General features: G+C 39.0%; 1 protein-coding gene across 1 annotated transcript in view; it reads right to left on the bottom strand.

Moving 5' to 3' along the window:
- LOC116176140 (limbic system-associated membrane protein-like) overlaps positions 1 to 21,249 on the bottom strand; it is a 150,309-nt gene that overhangs the window by 3,384 nt on the left and 125,676 nt on the right. The gene's annotated exons all lie outside the window — the stretch shown is intronic.

Raw genomic sequence — 21,249 nt, 5'->3', positions numbered from 1 at the left:
TCTTGGAATTACTCAGGTCAGGTATGGTCTTGCAGATTTAATGCTTGTTTCAAATTAACGTAGTGTGATAATCCACCCTTATGGTTAGGTTACACACCTTTACATCTGAAACAAAAATATAATATGCTCTGTATATAACCAATCGACCGTTATGTTATGGGTTGTGTTATCTCAATTGATCGTACAGGTATTTTGATGTGTTTCTGTATTGAATTAATTTTGTTTTTATGAACGTGTTTAATTGCATTTGATTTGATTATATGATTTGTATCATACAATTTGAGATGTTTTATTTATGTGTATTTTCTCTTGCATTTTATTGCTGTAGGTGATTTATTTCATGTATATGTGTGGTCTATGTCGGGGTTTTTGTCCCGTAGAAGGTTTCTCTGGAATGGTCTTGTGTGCGTAATATATTTGTTTGTTCTTGTCATTTCTTACGCACAAAAGTTCCGTCTTTTATTTAATTCCCTTCCCGATTATGTCTCACGTCCCAACACATACAAGAACCGATTACACAACGTAGGAGTCCATTCAGGCCACCCATATCGAGCCGACTGCCATCCAAATTCAAAAGTGCCGCGAAACGTTCATCGTTTCGACTTGAAAGGTAGGTGGCTCTGCGTGTAGTTTTTTTCCCAGAGTTGTCAACGGTAAGTATAGGGTAAGTCAACGTTTACAGTGTCGGCTTGACAGACCCCTGTACCATCGTGTTCTAAATGACAAGAGCTTTTGAACTCAATTAATGAATTTCAGTTTTTACACAGACACACTCAAATATGGTTGAATCTGGCCTTGCGGAAATTGAAGTTTCACTACCTGCATTAAAGTAGCGTGATTGACGCATCTTAAACGAAAAAGCAAAGGATATAGTTGAATATTGCAATGAACGTTTGTTTCCATTTTGTAGAATGAGTACATCAGTGCATTACATAACCGCTGTATGACATGTGCATTTTAAATTCAATAGAAAAGTCCCACTCTACTGCTTTTATATTGCGCCCTTATTTTACTTCCTGAATACTATAATCAGATTTTATCATCTGATTGGATATCGTATTCAAGCCACGTAAAAGGAGACGCAACTGCATTTTTGCTTTGCCAATAGCCGCAACATTGAAATCATGCAAAGTTTACCAATTACTTCCTTGTAGAACCGCAATTTAGTATCCTTTATACTCTTAAAATAATGCTACGATCTCACAGATCTCAGAAGTTGCGTTCCGTTTTGCAAAAAGCCGACCGACGTGATGATGCCGGATTTGTATTGGTAAAAAGGGCACGCTTTCCACAAAAGTTGCGGTCAGAAAAAGGGAGTCGTTTTCGTATCCGAGAATTAGTAAGGTACATAAGTGAAAATCTGGAGGGAAAGCGGGATTCTTGCTGAAATTTTCGAAGTGAATCTATGCCGGTCGAGCGTTAGATTTTTTTCGATCCCGTGTTGATTTCTTAGTCGAACTTTTGGTAAAACGAACTTCTTTGCCAAACTACCAAAGCCGCCATTTTAACGAGTTTAACTAACGTGGGGGCCTTCACATTTCTGGTATAACTTTAAAAGGTGAATATTGCGAAGCGTTACCGTATTAATACGAAAGCGAACCTTTTTCGTGTTAGTGCATTATGAGACTAAGGTATTCGCGCATATTGTTACCACGAAAATTTTGGAGTACAAGGTGCAAAACTTTCCGTTGCGCCCGATTTGTAGTGGTAAGTTACGTAAAGAACCAGTTGTCCACCTAATTTGTTTATACGAGGTGCTCACAACATTATGAACAAAACGGCTACCGGTAAAAAGGTTAAAGACAATTAATTCAAGATTCTGTTCAAACCTTGTTACAACAATGTTGTACCCTCTGGCGGATTGAATGGACAAAAACAATTAATACGTTTCAATTCAGCGCAAAATGTATATAACATTTGAGTGCCTGAACGATAATAAAAGGTAACGTGTAATTTGTGTAAATAACTGACTATTCGTTCATATAGATGAAAAATTGTATGGTGAAGACTACTGGTACGGCTTTCCACGATGTGGCGCTAAATGAGGCTTCTCTTTCACCGAGATGTGCACTACGTTGGAACGTGAAATTGGTCGTCGGTCGTCCGTGTACTAAATTGTATCTCTTGCTGTTTTCTTCCACCGGAAATCCATTTCCTTTTAGAATATTACAATAGTGCGTTGCAAAAATTACGTTATTGTTGGCATTTATCGTAATAGTTTCCAATTCGCGTCTAATTTTCGTGCGGTAGACGACGAGACCTTTTTTTTAGTTCGATGCGAGTTTCTCTCGCGGCTCGACGCAAATTGTCTCACGGCTTAATCTGAATTTTCTCGCTGTTCGACTCAATTCTCTTTCTCGCGGCTGCATTTCCGACATCTTAATTCCCACTACTTTATTTTTTTCATTCGCACCCAGTTCGGGACGCACAGTCGTACAACTGTACGTGATGAAGGCAATCCAGAGAGTGGAAGCTGGAGTAATGGGTAATCGACCGAATTTACAAACCATGGCACATGTTGTGCCGATACGATGTAGTAGGGCCTTTGGCCGGAAGTAGTCGAGAGTATATAAATCGAGCAACTTTAGTAAATTTGCCCTTTTTTCCGCTACAACAAGCGACAGCCACCATCGTAACGGGTAAAATAGAATTTCAGGAAATCTTTGTGGCTTTCGGAGTCCCAGAATATTTGATAAGGGACAATGGAGTGCAACGATTTCAGAAACATGTGAGGCCAATACAAGACGAAAATCTTGCTTAACGCAAAAGAATCCGACCGAGTGCGTAAATTGCGTATTAAAAGCTATGATATCGGCATATGTAAAAGACAACCATAAAAACTGGAACAGTTTTACCAAAGCTGGGTGTGGCATACACTCATACAGCCTCACACCAAGTGTTTGGAATGAACCAAATGGCGACAAAACTTTCAATCGGTCGCCGTTTGGTTCTTATCAAATTTGTTAAGGCCGAACTTTTAGGGCCTGATGATGGCTTCTTAGCCGAAACATGTCGCCTAAGCCTTATTTTTCAACATCAAATGCTTTGAATTAATTAAATTTTATGAAGAAGGTTTTAAGTTCTTGGATTATGGATTATCATTGCACTCCATTTCGAGTTATAGAAAGAGAAAATGGATACCCAACGAGATCTGCACCCACTTTGTGAGGACGCCCAGTCCACGTGGAAGCTAAACGTCGCTACGATTTACGTAAACGCCCCCAACAATTCGAAGAAGGCGCATCAGTATGGAAACAAAATTATGTTCCATCTGATAGGTTAAAAAATTTCACGGCTAAATTTGCACCAAAGTACATAGGACCTTTTATTATAAATAACTGTCTAATGATACTGGGCAATCAAAAGGCATACTAAAAATTTGAAGCCCATGATAGCATGAATTTTGGGTAGGGTTGGAAGCGGCTATATTAGGAAGAGTATTCAATTTTTTTTCGCGTTTTATTTTTTTCGGGTGGGTTTCTTCGTAGTAGGACCTATCATCTAGGTGCTATAGGTATGGGATCGTACCCTTGTAAAACCGTACTGTAGTTCTAGGTAATTTTGCCCTGTCCTACGACTTCCCGGCGCGTCAAGCTTTAACGCGCATTCATTCAGGGACCACGTGCGCACATACAAATTCGAAAAAAACATCACGGAACGTTACGTTACACCTCAAACCTGAGCTTAAGGTTCAATACAAGAAACCCGAGACTTTAAACTTCAATCTTAAGCCCTGAAACCTGCCCACATGAGCCTTCTATTAATGCTATCATATTTCTAATAGGCCATTAAAAATGAATTATTCCGTTTGAATTCATCGACAAAAAGTGGCGCGCGATTAGTGTATCCGCAGGCATTAAAACGTACGTAGAATTTTAAGGGGGGGATTTATAATGAGGGACTGAAATAAGTACACAAATTTCGGAGCGTGCTAATTAAGGTTGTACGAACTTATATCACAGTAAATTAAGCAAAAAGCTCGAAAACACAGTGCTCGAAGCAGATAAAATATCTAGTTATATAAGGATACGGATGCGCAAAAACCCAAATAAGGGAATATATTAAAGCCATTTATTTTTGGAAGTACGTGGAGCGCAAGGGTGCTTATGAAAATGTATAAATTACGTTTTTTTTTGGCTCTCGTCGAGGGCTCACTACGTCGATTGCGTAATTTCGACTCTGCGGTAAACAAAGCAAAAGATTGAAACACAAAGTCGATATATCAAAAGCGCCATTCTCGGTGATATAAACTCTCTACTCGTGCCCAACTTTTCCCATACATTCGCGCGGATTTAAAGCGGCGAGAAAGCTGGTAAGTGCGAAATACTTTTTTCAGTCGGCACTTTATTTCATCGCGAAATGAGAAAATCGAGAGCGAAACGTCCCTCGCTAGAGCCTTAAGATCATTAGTGACTTAAATTTACGTAACGCCGACCGACTGAAAAAAGTTCCGCATCCCGAAAGTTTTCGTCTGGTTTTTTTTGGGCCGGTTCTTTGTAAAAGTCGAGTATTCTTTTTTTGCAATAAAAGTTTATTTCGCAGAGCCAAACTGATAATTTATATGGAAATGTACCGTTTGTGGTTGACAGGAGCATTCATGCAAGGAGATGTATGTATTAAGCTGTGGGTATGTGCTACCGCATTATTAACATTATTTCCACTTGGAAAAATTGCTTTTATGGACAAAAGTCGAGTTATTACTTCGTCGGTTTTAAAAACGTGCTTCGAGATCAAACTTTGTCAAACGCGCCGCTGCATTCCTCTCTAATACTGCAATTCGAGTTTATATAGGACAACATCTCCTCACATACAAAAGGAGCCACTGCACTTGTATTAATACTTGATTTATTTCTAGGTGCATTGGAGACACCTATTGTAAAGTTAAACTAATTTATTTATTTAAATACCAAAACAACAGAAATCCACATTTTGTTTAAATTCGGCAAAACATTTTTATCAGCTGGAAAATGTTTGCATTACTGCAATGAAAATTTAGTAAGCCATACCGGGATCGCAGGAATCTGTTACATTTTTGCTGGATTATTATTATTATTATTTTACTCAAAAGTGGTATACTATTTAATCTCTCTACCTAAACACCATAGGCTGCAGTCAACAGTTTATTTTCTCAAATACGTATAAGTTACTATTTGTTTGAGGTTCGCTGGATTATTACTATTATTATTTTACTCAAGAGTGATATACCAATTTAATCTCTCTACCTAAACACCATAGGCATTTGTAACAGTTTATTTTTTCAAATACGTATATGTTACCATTTGTTTGAGTATCACTGCATTATTTATTTGAGGTTCGCTGGATTATTATTATTATTATTTTACTCAAGAGTAGTACACTAATTGAATCTCTCTACCTAAACACCATAAGCTGCAGTTAACAGTTTATTTTCTCAAATACGTATAAGTTACTATTTGTTTGAGTATCACTGCATTATTTGTTTGAGGTTTGCTGGATTATTACTATTATTATTTTCCTCAAGAGTGATATACCAATTTAATCTCTCTACCTAAACACCATAGTAAACTAATAACATGTTGTAGCCCTCTGTATATAGTATAAATAAGTTTTGTGAACGAAGGTAAAATCTGCTGTAGTTTTAAATTTAGATTAAGGGAAATGGACTTTGACCGGGGCATTGGAAATGCTTATGTTTTGTGTCTGGGTATGAAGTTACCAGTTTCGTCAACGTAAACGTAAACGGAAACGGAAACGCAAACGCATACGCAAACGCCAAAGCGCAAGCGCAAGCGTAAGCGTAGGCGTTAGCGTAAGCGTAAACGGAAACTTTACAAATCCTTACGTTCCCGTTCTCCGCCTAAAGAGGGCCAGGGAACCCTGAGCACTCCGCCTCCGGTTTCCTTCAGGGGTGTTGGAAGAATGAAACTCGTTGACCCTCTCCCCCCTCAACGGCAAGATCTTTTAATAGATCCCAACCCTTTGGGAAAATATTGGTACAGCATCAACAATGAAGGGCAACAAGTTAATTAAACCGATTTGCAAAAAAAAACAACAGTCGTTCACCTACTAGGGCCATCAAAATCTTGTTTCGAAAAAGGGTTTGTGTAAATAACGTCGTTCACGGCGATTTAACACAAATAGCCTCACTCCACCCTTATGAATAAAAGAAGAGACAATTACACAAAAAAGTGCTCGAGTTTCATTACGAAATACCGCACAAACGTTCGTATTATAAAAGGGCCTCGATATAATCAATTTAGAAACAATTAGGTTAAGCGAAAGCTAAAAGTACGTGATAATGGTCCACACGCTCGCCACGCATACGCCGAAAAAGCCAGAGCGGAGAGAAAGGAAAAATTAGATGAAAAACAATTAAAGTGGTCTCCATCTGTATCACTCAACGTTATATACACGACGCTTTTTCTGTGCCTTCGAATGTCCGGCATAAACGCGAGAGGTGCTTAGAGAGTAACATTACAAGGGAGTGGTTGCGGCCCTGGGAGGAGGCAGCTCGGGAGGGTAGATGGAAAATCAGTGTTAGTCGCTTCATAAAACAAAATCTGACACACTTAAATTGATACTTTAAAGGTAATCGGACGTGCGACATTGATTTGGACTTGTCATTTGTATCACTTATCTCTTATGTGAGCTCTAAACGTTTGCGCGACTCTTTTTACTTTAGCGTTTCCTTTTCACATTTAAACGTCTTCAAACACGGACTCGCACAAGATTTTAAAGGGGGCGCTGTCACGTTCAAAAGTCCCAGTAGTTTCAATAGTCTGAAGCAATAATAGCGGGGAGTGCTTGCAAGGTGTAAGGGAAGGGCGAAAAAAGAAGAATTGAGGTTTAATAAGATCGCTGGAAGAGGACACCTTAAGAACCTTCCAGGAAGATGCGTTGCCAAAACGAAGGATGTAAAAAACGCCGAAGGAAATGTGGAACTCTAATTAATGGAGAAGGGGGATTGTAACGGGTGGCCGCTTTGTAATTTTGCAAAGTATTGTTCTTGAATCTGTATTTGATTCAACCTAGGGAAATTTAAACATATACCGCTTCATAGCAAATGTGAACGAAACTATTTCTAGAGATAAGAGCGAGAAACGCCCGCGTTTTGAATAAAATGCAGTCTGTTTTAGTAGATAACGCGCGAGCTTGACAATGTTGCCAAGTTAAAAACCGTCGTGTATGGTGGTCTACATAAAAAACGGTTCCGTTTTCGGTTTTTCCAGCGGGCGAATAACCAACGAGACGTCATTCTATAAGGCATTGGTAAATAATTGTGAAAAATTAATATCAAAATTGGGAAATTGATTTTTTGTTCCTGTGCATAAACAAGATCTCTATCATTATTTTATTTTTATTTATTTTTGTTTTTATTATCTCTCTCTTGTTCTGGGCCCTCATAACGCTTTTTAGAGGTGCCCTTTAAATAATTTAAAGGCGGTTCTCTTGTATGCATTCTACAAGAAGCTGACCTTTCCTGGGCGGTGCAATAAGATTACTTGTACCAAGGAAAGATAAGACCATTCGTAACCTGAAGGAAATCCCATACACATCAATAACCGTAAGTTACATTAAATCTTTCATTTGTATATAGTATTATATTATTTTTAAGAATTTGCATGATTGAGGAATGTAATTTTAATATTCCTAGAGGAACCGACCTACAAAAATCTACTACATGAAGCAGATTTGTATTTTATTTATAGTTAAGAGTTGGAACCAAACAAAAGATTTTCATTAATTGATAATTTGCATTCAATTTCTTTGATACCATGCCTTTGATTGGATAAAAATTTTATTTAACATTCGGGAAAATGTACTAAGAACTTATCATGTGTAAAAAAGAGTTTAGTTCCAGAGCACCAGGTTTTGCCAATATTAAAGTACTGAGCTAGCCTGGGTAAAAAAATGAATTGTTACAGTAGAAATTTTGCCAGTGCCGTAGAGGTCCGATTTTATTTAATGCAAGCGGGTTATCCGACCATTGTAAATGTAACTAAGTTATTATGGGATTCGGAAGGTGTAAAAGAGCGAGAGAAAGGCTTGCGGGTGGTGTAGAATGAATGACTCAGGAACGAGGGGATGAAAGAGGAAATACTGAACAAGTAAAAAATTTTGAACAGAGCGGGAAGTAGACGGAGAAGGAGGAGGGAGAGCGGGGGTTAAGTAATCGTGAAGGTGGCCGCATGACGTGTGAAGGACGCGCAAGAAGCATGAAGTGTTTGAAAAGTGGAGCACGGTTAAGAAGGTGTAAGAAAGCGAAAGGGCGTGAATGAAATAGACGCGAACGAGATATAAGCAAAAAGTAGTTGGGGGAAGCTTGAAGAACCTTACGAAGAAGATGTAGAAAGTGCGAGAAACATTGGAAACATGTGTAGTGAAAGCGCGAAGTGTTTAAAGGCAACGTGAAGAAAACTTGAAAGTAGAAGGGGGGCACTGTGTCGGCCATCTTGGATTTAATTCGCGGTTTAATTACCGGTTTCGCGCTTTGAGTCACAGACTTTAATTTAATTATTTCTAATTAATTTGGGCCAATTAAATAAAATTGGCGACTTTATTCGCGGTTTTTAATTTGATTGGCGTTATAACGTCATAGAATATCCACCTCTCTCATCTATTATTCTATTGTTTGCATAAACACTTTGGTGTAATGTGAGCGATCTCATTCGTCCGAATAGGTAATTATTATTGCTAAACTTAGATAATGCATTCGAACCACACGTTATGTAACACAAACATTTATGTCACGTGTAAATTTTAGCTTGCATCTCATATTAGATCAGAACTTTTATTTTGCGAAAATTTAAACAATATGTGTAGTATGCTTGGACTGCAAGAAGCGGCATTCGTATTTTACTTCCAGATAGTTTGCATCTCAAGAATATTTGTTTCAAAATTATAATAATAAAGCCAATTGTGGGGAATCACACCGGGTTCGTGGTTCTGTTGATGAATTCAGCTTTCATCGTCTTTTCGTCCCAGGCTAGCTCAGATCAAAAGGGATGAAAAATCCGATTCCTAGCTGAACTCCAAAATATTCATGCTGGCCAAATAATTAAATTGATTTTCGCAAACAATGCGACAAATAATTCTAAACGGGAAAATTCAAACCATCAGCCCCTTACACTGATAACTCGCATCAAACGCAGATAAATAAAAATATGAATCAGTTCTTTATCGCCTTTTAATCCTTTAAATTAGATAATCCTAGTGCTTAATTTGATGTACCGTACTGCAACATGCGGATTTTTGTCCCAAAGTCTTATGCAACACCTAAACTTTTAAAATAAAACAAAGAGAAGCAAAAAAAACACGTTGCAATCTTTAAAAACAAGGCGCTGTTTATTTGATTGTCCATTAATTAAATGAAAAGTTTTCGATCTATGGTAAAACTGACTTGTTAATATTGGTACGGTTTATTAATATTGATTAATTTAACTTGATATCTATTTTGTGAGTACGACGGAAAGGGGTACAATTTTTATGAGTAAGACAGAAATAGTGTGCAAGTGTGGGGGAGTTCCCAATTTTTAAGACAAAGATCTAATTTGAAACAAGGATGGATAGTCTGAAGTAACATCAGTCGACGCCCTTCCAAAATACGCGCAATTGATACCATTTACCGCAACTCATGCCAACTACCGCGCTTGACTATGTTCATAATTAAAATAATTTAACCAACCAACCAAAACTATGAGTTTTGGAAGATCGCCTGGCCACGCCCACAAATTGACCCCATTCCCAGCATTTTAATTACATCGCGTGCCAGAATGAATCAATCTAATTAGAAAAAAACAATTGAATTAGTTTAATAAAATCCGTAAATCAAAGCGCCAATCAAACCGCGAATTAAATTAATTTCGCGAATAAAATCAAAGATGGCCGAAAAAGTGACCGCCTTCTACTCTCGAACAGGGATGAAACTATCCGTGAAGTAGATGTGATTACGGGGAAAAGAGCTGAAGGGTGAAGGATATGTACAGGAAGCGACGATTAGGAGAGTATAAGAGGCGAGAAGGGAATGCGGAAATGGTGAAGAAATCGAAAATAATGTTTACGGACGATTCGTGCAGGACATGTCAGAAAGATTGAATTTATGGTGACCTGTCAAGCTATGGGGGGGTGGGGGGGGGGAGATTACCAGGAAAGCTTGAAAAGACTATAAAAGGTACATCAGTGGTAGACGCAGGTTTGATTATTATTTCGCAAAGGTTGCCATGAGAGTGGTAGAGGAAAAAGACAATTTGATGGGGACACCGCTGGGTAAAAAAAATGGCAATAGAACCACCGTATATACTGAGGGGTATTCCATACACCCTAGACCCCCTCGGTACTACGCTTTCTCCAATAAAACGTTAGCCATCAGAATCCATAATAGCTTTTGGGAAAGCCAGATCCCCCTCTAATATGAAATACGCCAAAGAACGCAGCGGCGGGGGGGGGGGGGGGGTGTAAACGAATACATATATTTTGCTTCGAAAGCTTGGCGAAGAATCAGCCTCTCCCACATAATTTTTACTTATGTACTCGCCGAGTTAAAAACCCGAAACGGAACTAACGAGAACGAATCTTCGGTTATGCTTTTTTATATATGTAGAAGTATGGTAGAAAGTACGTCTCCCATTAACTGGTATTACACTCGTCTCTTATCTTAACGCGCTTCATTTTCTCGTATATTAATTCCGTTCTTTTCATTACGGAGCGATACATGTACAAAATTCTCTACACGGGAAAAGCACACTGAGATGACTTGATGTACGCGTGAAATAGTGGTAAGAAGGTGGTGGTAATCTTAGAATAACTCGGGAACGGGAGTAATTAAATATTGATGGGATTTCATTATTTAAAGGGTGCGGGCGGCATCTAACGTAGGTATCTTATAACACTTACCACACGGGTTTACAAATAAAATGTTTATGTTACAGAGTTTTCTACTAGCAGAAACCCTAGAGAGAGGGTTGGACAAAATCAATCTTATATGCGCTTGAGGACTATGGTTTTATCTGAGAGTATTTAACAAATTTTATTAAGTACCTCTTTGAGTAATCGAATAGTGTCTCCGTTACTCTCAAGATCACTTCTATGCTTGACTGTCAGCAAAAATACCTAATTTCCTCCGAAATCAGATCTCCCCCCCATCACTATTTCAAAGGGTGAGCGCTGGGGGCATTCGGTTCTTGAAAAATACATTTTTATATTAAGGGAGTTTATCAGATTACGGAGAACCGGTACCTACAATTCAAATTTCGGAGATTAGGAAAATGTGAAGTAGGAACTTTAAACGTCAGGGCGGCCACTTGCGAATCGACCTCGTATAAAAAGCAAAACCTTCTTGTGCCGCTTCAAGAAGCCAACAATGGGGGGTTCCCGTAAAATATGACATCTCTACCTAAACCCTATTTTCCCTTTCATTTCTCATATACCCTTCCTCATAAATAACACCCTTATTTCCATCTTTGTTCTTAAACAAACGCGGGTCGCCTTCTATGCAAAAACAAGACGTGCTACACGCCGCAACCCCGTCCTGACGCTGGGGCGTTTTCACTTTTGCCATTTTTCCCGGATGTCAACGATAAATTTCGTATTGAGGTAACCTAGACAAGAAATCTGAATAAGATAAACGATCTGTGTCAGTGGCAGAGCGCAAGGTATAATTCGTACAGCCCCATCCCCCGTCCTAGGGGTAGGTTGCACACTTTGGAGCATTCCGATATTAAGAGAAAAAAGTAAAAGGAGACAATATCGCATCCGCAATAATAAAGTAAATTGGGCATCGTTCTCGTTAGCGAGTCGAGTATTGGAGCGAAGACACGGGACGTTTATAGTCAAGTGGCCTGGAAACAAAGCAAGATATTCTTTCAATTGCTCCTTCGTGAGAGTCTCGGCGAATATTGCGAGAGGTCACGTGAAAATGTCTTAAATTAAATTTCAGTTAGTGCCCGAGATTAAATTGTTATCGCGAGTGGCGCGCTACGACAATGGAGGACTTTACAATTTTGTTAAACACACGTGAGAGTGATATTCAAATTCCACCCCCGACCTCTATCGCGATCAATACCTCTTCAAAGGTTAAAGCTGATAGATTTATATAAATCTAATTGCGCGCTGTACCTGTTAAACTTCGTCAAGTTTCGAAACTATTCAGTTTGGTGGAGAGGGTGGTGGTTAATTTTTAATTGTTCTAAGTATGAGCAAACTTCGGGGATAATTGTTTCTAGATCAACGCGAACGCCTTGTTTGTCTTTTTCAAACTAAGGATGCCTATGGCACATTTAAAAACAAATTAGTACTCAGAAGAAACACAAAATTTGTTACTGTTAGCGTTGTAGAAACGATGTAACAAAAAACGTCACATTATGAAAATAAAACTTCAAAATTATGAAACCCCTGAGACTCTTGAAATCCAGACCCTTAGTCGAGCCTTGGAGGCTTTTGACGAACTTGCGATACTGGCTCTTGAAAGTCTCAGAACCTTCGAGATCGTTAAGGGAGTTAGTGCTTACTGTGGATTTTTGTAGGACTTTTCAAGGCTTTTTAAAACCTTGAGATCCTTGAACCTGTTGAAAGGTGGAGAGGCCCTCGAGTTTCGAGGTTCTTAAACATTACAGGCATAGTAAAGGGCAAAAATTATTTAGAAGGTTCTTTCGGACTCTTCGAGGCAAAAGACGTTCTTCAAAAATTATAAAGCTTATAAAGGACTTTAAAGGCTCTGAAAGGCTTGGATTTTTACTAGGACTCAATTTATTTTTGGTCTTTCTTTTTTAGGTGGGTGGGGTTTCAGCCGTCTACCCGAACACGGATTCGAAACAGAGACCCTAAGTGCCCACTTAGGGTCTCTGGTTCGAATCCATCTTCGAGCAAGAATATTTGTAAATGCATAGTGGGTAGGGTTGGTACACGACTTAAACCCCGCCCACTTAAAAAAGAAAGACCAAAAATAAATTAAACCCTTAGAAGAAATCCGAGCCTTACAGAGTCTTTAAGGTCCTTTATAAGCTTTATAATTTTTGAAGGTCGTCTTTTGCCTCGAAGAGCCCGAAAGAACCTTCTAAATAATTTTGGCCTTTTACTATGCTCCAGCGTCAGAACGGGGTTGCGGGGTGTAGCACGTCAGCGTTTGTTTAAGAACAAAGATGGAAATAAGGCTGTTATTTATGAGGAAGGGTGTATGAGAAATGAAAGGGAAAATAGGGGTTAGGTAGAGATGTCATATTTTACGGAAACTCCCCATTTTTGTCTTCTTGAAGCGGCACAAGAAGGTAGGTACCGGTCTCCGTAATCTGATAAACTCCCTTAATATAAAAATGTATTTTTCAAGAACCGAATGCCCCCAGCGCTCACCCATTGAAATAGTGATGGGGGAGAGATCTGATTTCGGAGGAAATTAAGTATTTTTGCTGACAGTCTAGCACAGAAGTGATCTCGAGAGTAACGGCGATAAAGTAATTTTAGTTGGAGTAGAGACTATTCGATTACTCACAGAGGTACTTAATAAATTTGTTAAATACTCTCAGACAAAACCATAGTCCTCATCAAGCGCATAGAAGATTAATTTTGTTCAACCCCCTCTCTAGGGTTTCTGCTGGTAAAAAAAGTCTGTAACGTAGACAGTTTATTTGTAAACCTGTGTGGTAAGTGTTATAAGATACCTACGTTAGATGCCGCCCGCATCTTTTAAATAATGAAATCCCATCGTCATTAATTACTCCCGTTCCCGAGCTATTCTAAGATTACCACCACCTTCTCACCACTTTTTCACGCGTACATCAAGTCATCTCTGTGTGCTTTTCCAGTCTAGAGAATTTTATACGTGTACCGCTCTGTAATAAAAAAAACGGAAGTAATATACGAGCAAATGAAGCTCGTTAAGATAAGAAACGAGTGTAATACCGGTTAATGAGAGACGTACTTTCTACCATACCTCTACATATTAAAAAAGCATAACCGAAGATTCGTTTTCGTTGGTTCCGTTTCGGGTTTTTAACTCGGCGAGTGCATAAGTAAAAATTAGATGGGAGAGGCTGATCCTTCGTCAAGCTTTCGAAGCGAAATGTATGTATTCGTTTACACACCCTAGCGTACTTCATATTATAGGGGGATTTGGCCTTCCCAAAAGCTATTATGGGTTCTGATGGCTAAACGTTTTATTGGAGAAAGCGTAGAATCCCCTCAGTATACAGGGTGGTTCTATTGCCATTTTTTTATCCAGCAGTGTCCCCATCAAAACGTCTTTTTCCTATACCACTCTCATGGTAACCTTTTCGAAACGATAGTCAAACATGCGTCTACCACTGATGTACCTTTTATAGCCTTTCCAGGCTTTCCTGGTAATCTCCCCCCCCCCCACCCCCACCCCCCGTAGCTTGACAGGTCACCATAAATCCAATCTTTCTCACGTGTCCTGCACGAATCGCCCGTAAACATTATTTTCGGTTTCTTCACCATCTCCACATTCCCTTCTCGCCTTCTTATACTTCCCCTAATCGTTATTTTCCCCATTCCTTCAAGCCTTCTTACGCTTCCTGTACATATCCTTGACACTTCAACTCTTTTCCCCGTAATCACATCTACTTCACGGAGATACTTTCATCCCTGTTCGAGAGCAGAAGGCGGTCACTTTTTCGGCCATCTTTGATTGTATTCGCGAAATTAATGTAATTCGCGGTTTGATTGGCGCTTTGATTCAATTAAATTAACTCAGTTGTTTTTTTTTAATTAGATGCAATTAAACTGATGGGAATGGGGTCAATTTGTGGGCGTGGCCAAGCGATCTTCCAAAACTCATAGTTTCGATTGATTGGTCAAATTATTTTAATTAGGAATGTAGCCAAGCGCGGTAGTTGAGTTCCGGTAACTGGTATCAATTGCGCGTATTTTGAAAGGGCGTCGACTGGTGTTACTTCAGACTATCCATCGTTGTTTCAAAAAATTGTACCTTTCCGTCGCACTCACAAAATAGATGTTTTATTAATAAATATTAATAAACCGTACCGGTATTAACAAATCAGTTTTACCATAGATCGAAAACTGTTCATTTAATTAATGGACAATCAAATCAGCAGCGCCTTGTTTTTAAAGGTTGCAGGGTGTTGTTTTTGCTTGTTCTTTGTTTTGATTAAAAAGTTTGCGTTTTACATAAATAAGACCTTGGGACAAAAATCCGCATGTTGCAGTGCAGACCTTCAAAAATTATAAAGCTTTATAAAGGACTTTAAAGGCTCTGTAAGGCTCGGATTTCCACTGAGACTCTTAGGGCCGGTATTATAAAGCCCGCTTGAACGGAGATTGGCGTTCAATCGTAGTTTGAGTGCGATTGCGCGTATTAAAAACGCCGTTTAAGTCGTAACCAGAGCTCAATCTCCGATTGAAGTCAACCCGCCAATTTTCTCGGATTTTGGCGTCCAAACGGAGATTAGGCGCGCGCAAGTGTAAAGAACTGTAACCAGTTTATTTTGTTTTGTCATTTAATATTTATAACGAAATGGAAATAATTGAAATTGGACGTGCAAGAGATCGGTTACTGTGGGCAGTAAGCGACGATGACTTCATCAGAGGATGAGTTCATTAGAAGAAGAGCAGAAATTTTAGAGAACGTGTTGATCATTTCGGCAAGTGATATGAAGAGGAATTTCGGCAGAGATTTCGGTTATCCAAGGATACTGTTAGATCCCCATAAAACAGGATTCAAGCACTAAATTGCTCGCTAAATTGTCCCCCAAACAAACAAGTAGGTTTGTGCTTTTCTATGGAAATTCTATTATTTTTGCGAATTTACGCAACTGGGTGTGTTAATTAATTAATAATAGCCCATCAATGGTGAGGCTGTCGTCACCAGCTCTAGCTTCATTACCAGTAAGGTTTTTCACTGTGCTAGATCATATTTTGTCTTCAGTTACTCAAATGTGGCTCAGTCAATGCAGCGTTGTACTTCTCTGCAATTTTCTTCCATGCGAGGGTGTATAAACACAGAATGATTAGGGATATAGATGCAAACAAAAAACTCACAACTGATGACATCCTGATGCTTTACCTTGTTCTTGGTAGTAGAGGCGTCCGCCCGTTTATTTTCAATATATGTAAATATGACTTGTCTTGGCACAGTGGCAGGCAAAACAGCGCTATGTAAAACGATTTAGCAAGGGGATGGACAGATCAGCACAGTTACCGTGGCAGGGGCAAATGGCACAAAAGCGAAAAGAACGAACGGCGCGGGCGCGATGGGTGCGAAGAACGTAAACGTCAAGCTGTCACTGTCAGCTGACGCATCGGCCACTGAAAATTCTGCGCTCTGATTGGTCCTCGGTTCGCCCGCAGTGTTACCATCCTAGGGATCGTAAGCTCAAACGGAGATTAACCAAACGCTCTTCCCAAGGTGTTTATAATACGCAACCGCTCTCAATCTTGGTTTGACGTTCAATCGCCGTTTGATTAATCTCCGCTTGAACTGTACTTTTATAATACCGGCCCTTAAAGGTTTAATTTATTTTTGGTCTTTCTTTTTGAAGTGGGCGGGGTTTCAGTCGTGTACCAACTCTACCCACTATACATTTACAAATATTCCTGCCCGAACACGGATTCGAACCAGAGACCCTAAGTGCCGCACTTTGGAAGATCACCTTCATGAGCAAGGTTTTTAAATGCTTTTGAAAGCACTTAGGTCCCTTTGTAAGAAAACATCAAATTGATAACGCTGGAATTTTATTTGTGAAACATCCTGTACTATGTTTTGTAAAATCCCCTCGTTAGATGTCGCCTGTTGTCGTCCCCATCCTTTATTTGCAATCCCTTCTACATCTCCCACCTTGTTGTGTGTTTATTTTATTTTATTAATTAAACAATTTCAATCAATACGAATTTCGATCTCTGGCCAGCCGGCTGGAGCTACCCGAAGGCAGAACCCTGTTCTGTTTACACCTTAAAGGTTCTTAAAAATTTCTTTTTGAAAGCTTGTAAGAAAGAAGGCGCAAATATTACCCGAGCAAAGCATAAAAGGATAAGAGATTAAGATAAGAAGGGGGCGCGATCTATGCGTGAAGGTGGAAACTTGAAAAAAGTGGAAAGAGGGAAGAGGGAATAAAATACAATGCAACGTGAGAAAAGCTTGGAAAAGGCAGGGCGAAGAAAATGAGAAAGGGGTGCGAAAAGGTAACACCCAAGTTGTCTGTAGTGCTAAACCCCGTACCGAAATGCATAGGGATGAGTACCATAGGGTGGTAATATTCGTTTTGGGTAGAAACACGAAACCGGGGGGTCTGGGGGGTATGGAATACTCCCCAGTGATGGAAAACTTGAGGAGCCTTTCGCTACAATCATCATGAAATTATTTGTGTACGTAGAGGAATGAAGTGTACGTGTACTGGGGGGTATGGAATACCCCCCGGTGCAAAGTTTCCTCGCAAAACTCTACCCCTTGAGGAGTCTCTTCCTTTCCACACCCAACTTACCTTTAGTGCCACGTTGAATCACCCAGTACCGAAATGCATAGGGTGAGTACTATAGGCAGGAATACCCGTTTTCGGCAACAGCACGAAACCGGGGTATTGGGGGGGGGGGGGGGATGGGATACCCCTCATCAAAGGAAAACTTGCCTCTACAACCATCATGAAATCATTTGTGTACTCATCGTAATAAAGTCTACGTATACTGCGGGTTATTTCATATCCCCCAGACCCCAGAAAGACGCGAGTTTCGGTTAAGTTTGACGTAAATAAATTCTAACGTCGGCGAGATTCCAATATCCACTATCTCTCACCCAATTCTGTGCCAACATTTTTTGTCTTGACTTTGAAATTTGAACGGCGACCAACCTTTGAACTTTAAACGTCAAGAAACTTTTGAACCTTGGATTTTGAACGACGAACAAACTTTGGACTTTAAACCGCGATCAACCCTTGAACCTTACACGAACTTAACTTCGAAGATCACCACATGTATTGAAAGTCGTCCTCAGGAAGAGAGTGGCACTACTTTACGGTACCTGAATTTCACCTCATGGAATTTTACGTGGAGTAGAGTTAGGATATCGTTATTATCCCTATATGACCATCGCTTGAGTTGGTCCACGACTGCTATCCATCACATCATTGACAATATTCGATATGCCTGAACTCGAGGGTAGTTATAATCACTACTCCCTCTCCCCACAAGTTCAAACTTGAGGTTAATGACATCACACTCTCCCTCCGGCGTCCCTACGACAAATGTTTGATTTTTAATGTCGTGGGGTTGTTAGCCCTTAGACCTTAGTTTTTTAAAGTTACCTTCAAAATGAAATTGACACTAGAAAATCGCCTTATGAGATTTTACAAGGAGTTGAAAAACACCATAAACAAGGAGACATTGACCTCAAAAATGTAATATGACACGACAAACAATTGACGGCCTCGCAATAAATAAAGTCATTGAACTTTAATAGTCTTGAAAATGAAATGATACCACAAAACTGGGGTCATTGACCTCTGGTTACGTTAAAAATGAAGTATAACCCCATAAAATGGGGTCTTGAGCGGTGATAAACCTTTAAACTTTGAACGGTGACCAACCTTTGGCCTTTCAGCGGCCAGCAAATTTTGAACTTTGAATGTGGGCCAACCCTTGGACTTTGAACGGCGAACAACCTTTGAACTTTGAACGGTGACAAAGCTTTTCGTCTGGAGGGGCACTAGAGAACTTTGACGGCACCCAAGTTTAGCCTTATGGAATTTGAAGTTCACTTAGAATATCCCAATCGCTTGTTTTAGTCATGATGCTCAGCATACGCTATTCATGACAATATTATTCAATACGTATGAATCCAGGGGTTTTGTAATCGCTGAGTAAAGTTCAAAGTGAAAGTACATAACTGTCCAAGGTAATTATTCGTAAAGGGTAAATATCACACCAAATTTCCGGGGCGAACGACGGAACGAGGTCTTGATCTACTTCTCACTTTGACATTCTTGAGGAGAGGGATAGGTTTAGGGTTCAACGACTGCTTGAGCAAGGCTTCGTCGCTAAGTACCGAACCACCTTTGAACTTCTTCACCTTGACCAATGTGGCACCGCAAAAAACACAAACCCCAGACTTTATGGCTCTACTAGGGCTGGGCGATTACGGGTTTGAATAATCGATAATCGATTATGAAAAATAATCGATTACACTGATTAATCGATTAATCAAATAATCGTTTAATCAAATAATCGATTAATCACCTAATCGTTTAATCAAAAGTCGATTGTCACATACAAGGAGTGATAAATATCTGTTTGTATGCATTAATACGTTAATTATTTAATAATAAAAATAAAAAATAATTCCATTACTCTTTTCATCAAATCGTTCATTACTACGCAGATCGGTTAATCAATAATCAACAAAGTGTCCCTGGTTCGAATCCGGGTTCGGGCATGGATATTTGCAAATGCATAGTGGGTTGGTTGGTAGAACAGCCTTGGCTGAAACCTGCCCATTTGAAAATGAAGGTCAAAAATAAAAATAAATGATTAGGCAGCTTACTCTCCGATGAGGTGTGCTTTAGTTTTGATGATACAATCTTAATTCATTTTAGCTGCTTAAAGTGACGTTTTAACATCCGCTATAAAATAAAATAATACTTGTGAGCTGTTAGTGCTCCTTTTTGCGTAAACTGATGATCCACCTAATAATAATCAATTAAAATTTACTTAATAATTGATTAATCAAACAATCGATTAATCAAATAACCGATTAATCAAATAATCGATTAATCAAACAATCGATTAATCAAATAATCGATAATCAAATAATCGATTAATCAAATAATCGATTAATCGATTAATTTAATAGAATAATCAAACCCGATTATCGATTATCGTTTGATTATAATCGATTAATCGATTTTTTTGCCCAACGCTAGGCTCTACCGATTTCCGAAAGCAATTAAGAAACAATGCCCGACAGAAAAAAAATAACTAGATATTATAAATGCAAGTTCCTTGCACTGCAGTTGACCGATTTATTTGTTCAAATTCCAATAAAACCCCTATTCATCTGGAAAATACTTTCGAACCTCTAAATTTTGACAACCGGCAGGTTGGTTTCAGGAGTCCCAAGGGGCTCGGGGGTATCTTTCCCAACCTTGTAAAGGATCTCAAGCGCCAAAAAATTTTATACGATTCAAAGGACGTTACCACAGGTCCCTAAAACTCCAAAAGTTTTAAATGTCCAGGAATTTTAATGGTTACAAGAATTTCCAGTTCCAACGAATTGCAGAGTCAGGAGTCTCAAGAATCTCCAGATCAGTAAGCATATAGAGAATTTTAAAGAACCTCAGTTGTTTAAGGATATCCAAGAGCTTTTCGAGGTTTTTTGTATTCGGAAAAATTAGAAAGGTCTGGGGAGTTTCAACAGTTACCTTCAATAATTTAAGGTATACGAAAGTCGATCGCTAAAGAGTCTTATTGTTGTCAAAAATCCAAGAGTTCCAAAGATCTCAAGAATGTAAAGAACGTTGAAAACCTCTGATTCAAGTGTCGGTATCAAGAGTTCCAATCTTCTAAAGAAATCTCAAGGGTCTCAATGTTCTTAGAAGCCTTTTCAGTTATTCTACCCTCAAAAGTCCCCTACAGATCGAACAGCTAGGTCCATTAAGAGAAAATCTTTTGGGTGACAATTTCAAGGCTACTAAACACCTGTTAAAAGATCTTCGATAGCTTAAAGGGTCGACCATGGCTCGAAAATGCCAAGAGAATTTATTATTTAAAAAACTCTGAAGTGCAACACGCTGAAAGTACATTTATAATTGCTCGCCCGTTTGCAATCAACAAGTGCTTTACAAATTAAAAGCTTTGTTCCGGTGTTAGGTTGGAAATGTGTTTAACCTACATGAAGTCGGATAGCAAAACGTAAAAACAAACAAAACGAAACTGAGAAAAATGACATGTATTCGCAATCACGAGACAGACAAGGTTGGATCAATGAAACAGTCGCCGATTAAATAGTCAATCTGCATTAATAATCCAAATAAATAACATGGAAAGCCGCACGTGCGTTTTGTGGCCTTTTTGCGCTAATTACACGTAATGGATTGTTTATTACAGCCATTCGGTTCCTACTTTATTTATCGAGTGTGATTAAATTCAATTATATGTTGCCATTCAATTATAATTGAACTCGGCAATATACAGGGTATCGATTTTTGACGAGGTGCTGGACTTCTATTATAATGTATCGCGACAAAATTTAAATAAGACTACGTATACATTATAATTAATGCAGATTTCATGCGCGTCTTTGTACCTTCAATTTAA

This window comes from Photinus pyralis, unplaced genomic scaffold (assembly GCF_008802855.1).
Source record: "Photinus pyralis isolate 1611_PpyrPB1 unplaced genomic scaffold, Ppyr1.3 Ppyr1.4_LG7, whole genome shotgun sequence".
NCBI classification, from domain to species: domain Eukaryota; kingdom Metazoa; phylum Arthropoda; class Insecta; order Coleoptera; family Lampyridae; genus Photinus; species Photinus pyralis.
The sequence above is the reverse complement of the archived record's forward strand: the minus strand, read 5'-3'. Positions and strand labels throughout refer to the sequence as shown.